We start from the raw sequence: 7804 nt of genomic DNA on the forward strand, positions 1-7804 counted from the left end.
CATATCACCTAGTGACTACTGTCCCATATGCTCATCCCTTACACCACCCTCACATTCATCTCAATAGCTCTTATCGTGAACTACCACCATAAACTACTATTTGCCCCTGAAAGCACCTAATTCTCGTTATAAGGTACTTCTGCCACCCCTATTCCCATATTTTCCTAGCACCATTTCTTTGCTGATTCTAAGTAATCAGAATTAGCACCCTCTTCTATCACAAAGATTTCCATTTTTTTCAAGCTGTCCTGGAATCCTACCCTTCTGCCTTTCTCCTCATCCTAGGCTATGATTCTCCAATGGTTCTTTTGCTCATTCATGGCAGGCACCTATCCTCTGTTTGCTATATTTGATTGTGTGTAAACCTAATGTGCTCATTATATGCCATGTTCTTTGAGAGATCTCTTTAAGTCTTTCATGTATATCTCTATCACCATTTTTAAAAAAAAAAAAAAAAAACCACAAATTCACAAAACGTATGAACTATATATTTTTGTACAGGATCCAGCATAGTACATGTCCTTTATAATTTCACTGTTTTTTCATCATCAAAACAAGTACCAGGGCTGGAAAAGTTCCTAGAGATCATCTATCCAACTTCCTCATGCTTTAGATTAAGAAGACAGTGAAGCCCAGAAAGAGGAAGTTCACTCAATAATCATTTATTGAATGTCTGTCATGTGCAAGGCATACTATTAGTTGCTGTAAGGGATACAAAGATACACTAGATGCAATCCCATACTTCTAGAAGCTTTTTGTCTAGTTGGATAATATATATTATGGGTAAATAGCTACCATACGAGGAAGAACAGAGTTAGTTCAGTATAAACTACTAGAGTGATGCAAAAGGAGGGAAGGGAGAAGCTTTTCTGTAGTCATCAGTGAAGTTATCATAGAAGATGACATATGAGTTGGGCTTGAATGGTTTCATTAGATAGAGATGGTGGCTAGAAAGATTCTATACAGATACACAAATGTAAAAAAGGCAAGGAATCCAGATTATTTTGTAGAGAACTATCAGGAGATAAAACTGGAAATGCAGATTGGAGCCAGTGGAGGGTCTTAAATAATTCCCTCCTCCACATCCCTTCCCCCAACAGGCTTCTCCTACTGGTCTTACAAAACCACCTACCTCACAGGGATGTTTTTGGCAGTAAGTGAATATACATTAAGTACTTAGTACAATACCTGGCATATAGTAAGCATGAAATTAATGTTCACTATTTTTATGTCAAAAATTCTTACCTGTAAGACCTGTAATCCTCAGAGGAGCTTTCTCTGGCAACCCTCTCTAAGCAAGTTCCCTCATTATATTTTTCTCTGTCGCTGAATCAGATTTCTTCTTTCATGTTTTTTTTTTGTTGTTGTTGTTATTGTTGTTGTTGTTAGGTGCCATCAAGTTGGCTCCAACTCGTAGCCATCCTATGTACAACAGAATGAAACACTTAACCAGTCCTGGACCACCCTCACAATCCTTGCTCTGCTTGAGCCCATTGTTGCAGCTACTGTATCAATCCATCTCACTGACCCTCTACTTTACCAAGTGTGATATACTTCTCCAGGGAGTGGTCCCTTTTCACAACATGACCAAAGTAAGTGAGATGAAGTCTGGCTAGTCTTGCTTCTAAGGAACATTCTGGCTGTACTTCTTCCAAGACAGATTTGTTCATTCTTCTGGCAACCCATGGTATTTTCAGTATTTCACCAATACCACAATTCAAAGGCATCAGTTCTTCTTTGTTTTTTCTTATTCATTGTCCAGCTTTCACATGCATATGAGTGACTGAAAATACCATGGCTTGGGTTAGGCACACTTTAGTCTTCAAAGTGACATCTTTGCTCATTAACACTTCTTTAAAGAGGTCTTTTGCAGTAGATTTGCCTGGTGCAGTATGACGTCTGATTTCTCACGTGCTGCTTCCACGGTGTTGTGAATCCAAGTAAAATGTAATTTCTTTCATAGAATTTACCATAATATGTCATTATATATTCAGTTATTTACTTGTTTGGTTACCCTCCTCACTTTGGCTATAAGGTCCTTGAGAACACGGACTGTATTTTTTTATTTGTCATTGTATTTCCACCATGAAGCATAAAGCCTATCAGTAATTGTTCACCAAGTGGTAGCTCTTGTTATTATGAAGGTGGAGACAACAAAATGGCAACAAAAAGAAAAGACTAAATTTTTAAAACACTGTAAAGAATCACCAAATTTTGATGAGAGACTGGATGTGATGAAAAAAGAGAACTCAAGTTTTAAGCCCAGATGACTAGGAAAATGGTGGCACTGAAGAGGTGGGAGAGGAGTGAGTGAAGGAATCAAGGAAAAGCCAGAAGGGTCAGAGCTGTAAGCTGATGATTGCCATAGGAAGGGGGCAAGGATAGGGTGAGAGATTAAGTCAACAATGAGAACAAGGACCATGTCATTTTCATCTTTCTATGAAGTTGTGGCTGAGAAAAAGGTCATTGAATTTCATGCTTATGAAAAAATGGCTGCCTTGTGAGAGAGCTTTCAGTAACTTGAGGGGGGGTAGCAAATATGAAATTACAAAGGAAAAAGAACTGGACTCTAAAGTCCACCTAGTAGAGAGCCTAATATATAACAGATACTCAATAACCTTCTGTTGAATTAATAAATGGATGGTCAGTAAGTGGAAGCACTAAATGGAAGCAGAGCAGGTAGACAGTTCTTGGTGAGGAGAGCAGAGTCAAAAGAATGGGAAAAAGCTAAAGGAGGAGTGGCTGAAGACTGATAAAAAAAAAAACAAGTCATAAGCAATGGAGCAAGATCCCCAGAGAAAATTGAAGGGATTCTGGAAAAGAAGCTCTTTCTATAAAACAAAATTCATATTCATCAGTGGTGTGGGCCTAGTCAAATAGATTCCCTCCAAAGTTGAGCCAGACTGATGCATCACTTCTTTTTTAATGAGCAACTTTTATATGACAAGGAGCCCTGGTGGTATAGTAGTTAAGGCATTCGGTTGCTAACCAAAAGGTCAGCAGTTCAAACCCACCAGCTGCTTGCAGGAGAAAGATGAGGCAATCTGCTTCCATAGAATTTACAGCTGTGGAAACTCAATGGGGTAGTTCTGCTCCATCCTAAAGGTTCACTATGAGTTGGAATAGACTCAATGACAGTAGGTTTTTATATGACAGGTATTGAGTTAAATGCTGGGAATATGAAGATGAATAAGACATAGTCTCCACTCTCAAAGAGGAGTCTAGGAGAGGAAGACAGAAATGTAGAGATAAAAGCAGTAAAATAAGTACAGTGTGGCAAAGTGAGAGGCAACTACTGCAGCTAGACAGCTTATGTTTGATTCTTAAATCTACCACTTAGCTGTGTGACCTCCTTGTCCCTTATTTCCTCATCTGGAAAATGGGGATAATAAAAGCATCTATTTCATAGGGATGTTTTTGTAAGGAAGTGAATTAATATGCAGGCACTTGACTGCTAACCAGAAGGCTGGTAGTTCAAACCCACCAGCCACTACTTGGAAGGAAGGTTGGGCAATCTACTTCCATAGTGATACTGCCTTGGAAACCCAAGGAGGGGTCGCTGTGAGTCGGGTCTGACTCGACGGCACATAACAAGAAGAAGAAGAAGCACTTCTTAGTACAATGCCTGGCACATAGTGTATATGAAGTAAAGGTCTGCTGTTAGTATGTCAAAAGTTCTTACAGGGTACAATAGAGCACGAAACAAGCAACAGTCATTTCTACCTGTGGGTGGAGGAGGCAGAGGAGGTGGTGGTTCAGGAAAGACAGCTAGAAAGGAGGAAATTCTTGAATTGAGCTTTGAAATATGAAGAAGAGTCTTCCAAGTAAGCAAGATGAGGTGACAATGAGGGCATTTAAAGGCAGGGAAAGGAGCAGGAGCAAAGATACAGAGGGTTGCAGTGCATTCAAGACACTCAACTCACTGTGGAGCACAGGATACACAGCCAAAGATGAGCCAGGAGAGAAAGCTAAGGCTTGATGATGGAAGGGACATGTTAAGAAGCTTGGACTTTTTCCACTAGGTGATAGAGCATTGTAGAATGGGTATAGCACTTTAGATAGCTAATTCTATCAGTTCTGTGGAGGATTGATTGGGTCAGGAAGACAAGTTAGGACAACATCATCTTGTACATGCTCTTAACTAGGAGAATGAAGGTCTGAATCCTGTTTTTCAAACCACCCACTTTCTAGTTCTTTTAAGTTTGCTAGAAACTTCTGGATAGTGTAGTAGAGGAAGGATTGGACATGCAAGTAGGTTATTCAGTCCAACATGGGAAAAACCACCAATGGGCATAAAGATGAGCACAATGGGAATGGCTTTGCAGATAAAATCTAGTTGGGGCTTCATTGTCAAAGAAGCTGTTCTAATGAGGCTCTCTGGCAAAGCACAGTATACTGACACCCTGTTCACTGGGGAGGAACTGAGGTGTGTTTGAGCCTCTTCTGCTATTTCTTAGAAGTGATGGGGAGAGAGGCTTTTGAGGAAATTGGAATGTGACTTCAAAAAGTTATTTGCAAAGATAATAAAACGTCCTGAGTTGCCAAGGAACAGACTGAATAGATGAAAGGATTGTTGGAATCCTAATGGTAAATCCTAGATGGTAACAGTGAAAAAGAACAAAACTTTATATTATTTATAAATAATAAATTGTATATTGAGTATATGGGTATACTGAGACTGAATAAATACTTGCAAGGCCCAATTTGAGTTTGTCAGGCATCTAGTCTTGTTTTTTATCTTTGGTACTAATTTTATTGGATTAGCTTGAGAAAACCAACAGCTCTCTGAACAACCCATATCATTTCTACATGGTTTTCTGATACCTTGGAGTGTTTGGCAACCATGCATCCCATGAGATGGGCTCCATTATCTTTTACTACTGACCTTTCTGCTCAAGCCTGGTGCCCCTTTTCAATCCCATCCTTTTCTGCTTGGCCTTGGCCTGCTCAGGATACTTCCCCTCTATAGTCCCTTCCCTGTCTTGCACCTCAACTCCCATTTTCTTCTGCATTCGTATTAGCTTCATCCTTGAGCCCTTCAACATTGGGTAAAGATTTTGCTTTCATTAACTAATTTCTTTCAACTTAAGATAAAATTGGTCATTTGTGTTTAAACAAGTATTTTATTTGGTCATGAGTATCATTCTATGAATTTTTAAAGGCTTAGAACACTTCTCTGTTAAAGATGAAGGAATTGACACATGATTAGCTGTGTGGTCAGCAGAACTGGGAAGAGATGCCAGTTTTCAATCTTTACAGAGCAGGTAAGGCTCTATCCATCAGGCATGTTTAACGTAAAGGTGTGTCTCCAAGTTGTTCAGTATCTTCTCATGCTGGAGCCTTACTTTCTTCAGCTGTACACCTCCTCTAGGAGGGACATCAGCTGGTAAGACCAAATCACAACACAATGTGATGATTGATAGGCTAATTCTTTGTTCCCTTTGCGCTTGAATTTCCTTAAACCCTCACCGTGGTCTTTGGGGACTCCCTTTTGTTGGGCTGCCTTCTATCAAATGAGAGAATGTGGAAAGAAAGCACTCTGCAAACTGTAAAGCACCACAAACACGTAAGGTATTATCAATCATCCCTACTGTGATTCACACCACAAAGTAGGGTTGTTCATTCATTCAGTTATCATTCTCAACCTTAATTATGGCAATACTTCCTCAGGTTTCTCAACACAAGTTGCACAGACCATGTCATAAATACCTTTTCTAAGCATTCATCTTCTCTTCAGGGGTCTGCATGGATAACTGCTGCCCTGCTGTCAATCTCTGTCAACTAGGGTCTACTCTGGGCTTATGCCACCCTCATTTTTTTCCTGAGCTCTCAGTGTTTTCTGAGAGCATTGGTAGCTGGTAGGCCAGTTTTCTATTACCAATGTTATTACTTACTTCTCTGTTGCTGAGCCCCTGGTTTTTTTTAACAGACATCTATGCTGCAGTTGGCATATCCCATCGTGTGCACCTTTTGGAAAAATGTCAACATCTCACCACAAAAGCTGTGGAGCCACCCATTCTGTGCTATTTTAGGCAGTATTGTGGGGGCTGTGGTGGTAGACTTGAATATACAGCTTTTGCTAGGGACTAGTTACCACCACAGATGTCTAACTACCCAGAAGAACTCTGACTCAGTCAGATGAACATCACTGAGAGCCTTTGGTCCTAACGGCTTGGGACTTTTCATCCCATTGCTGTTCACCCACCCTCCCTTCTCAACTACTTCAAGAAGGTCTCTGAGCCACAGTTCATTGTAACTATCGTTTATTAAAAAATATATGTCTCCTTAGAAGGAACACTGGTAAACCAACTAGTGTCATGCTTACTTTTAATCTTTGCTTTTCTTCCCTGGGAGGGGGAGAGGGTTGAGCATCATTCAGAATATATCACTCAGTTAACATCATCGAAATCAACACTGCTTGCTCACCCCCTCCTCACCAGAGTCATCATCAGCCATCACTTTATACTTCTTTGTCTTCAACCCAGTGTACTGCCGAGGTAAAGCTGCTGCCCTTTCTCTACCCTCTTCTGGGCCCCACATGTTAGAGTTAGCCTCAATATGCTGGCAGGATAACTGTTAACATATTTCCCAAATTTGGCTGGTAGTGCTTAAGCATCTTCCACATTGAGTTGTTTGCATTGATCATAACACAATGGGCTAGGAAACAACTGACTCAACCCTAGGGCCAAGCGTTTCTACTTTCTTCTCCCCTGTGTCATCCCTCCAGCATGAAGGGGAGGGAGGCACATTGGCTTCAAAGGAGCATAGTGGGGTGGGATAGGGCCTGAACCACACCTGCTGCGGTCAAAGAAAAACTCCCTGACCACAATCGCTGCCATCAGACTCCAGGAAAAAGCAACAAGGTTTCACATCTCACCAGTAAGTGAATCTTAGCTCTACAGCTCAAATTTACAGCATTTAATTCTACTTTGTTTTTTGAAGAAACAGTAAGCTACCAGATGTTGGTGAGGGGGCATATGAAGCAGCTGCAATAAAAGGCCCAAATCAAACTACTAATTGTGTGGCTGGCCAAGCCTAGTTCTGTTCTTTCATCTCAGCACAGAACTGGAAGGAAAATGACTCCCTCTCCCTGTCAGTGGCCCAAATGAAGTGGGTCCCAAGAAGGCGCCTCAGCTGAGGCCTGCATATCCCTGGCAGGTAAGTAAATGGACAGCATTGAAATGCTCCTCTTCTCACTTCTTACCAGCCTACACTTTCCCTTCTGCTGAGTAGAAGGCCAAGCCAGGGTCACCTACTATATCACAAGGGCTGGCTCCTTTGGAACATCATAAGCCTTTAGAACACTGTCAAATTGAATTATATGCATTCACTTAAATAGTAAAAGTAAAATTTGGAATAATGAAAAGGCTGACACAGTAGCACAACATGGTTTTGGTTTAACAGCAGCTTAAAAATGAACAAAAGGGAAACCCCTCATGCAGACACATCAGGTGGCATAAAACAATATGCAATTCAATATGGAGCATCATTAGCCATTCTCTCCCTTTCCACACACAGGACTGACTGCACCTCAAGGGCAGCAGCTGCTTCAGGGTCAAGTCTCCAGCCCTCTTGCTCCCAGGCAAAAGCCCTTTTTCTCAGGCCTCAAACTGACCCCCTCCTTGAGAAAATCTTAGCTCTCAAGAGAATGACCAAATGCATGTGCCCTCAGTATAGCACTTACTACCATTTTCAATTCCTTCCCAACCAGGTGGATTATAAGATGCCATCTGATTGGAATATGAAAATTAAAACATTTCTCTAATAACAGAGTACCACTGATGAAGTCTCCATAAATTTTCTA

This window comes from Orycteropus afer, unplaced genomic scaffold, assembly GCF_000298275.1.
Source record: "Orycteropus afer afer isolate SDZICR_OR568_19922 unplaced genomic scaffold, OryAfe1.0 scaffold00796, whole genome shotgun sequence".
NCBI lineage: Eukaryota > Metazoa > Chordata > Mammalia > Tubulidentata > Orycteropodidae > Orycteropus > Orycteropus afer.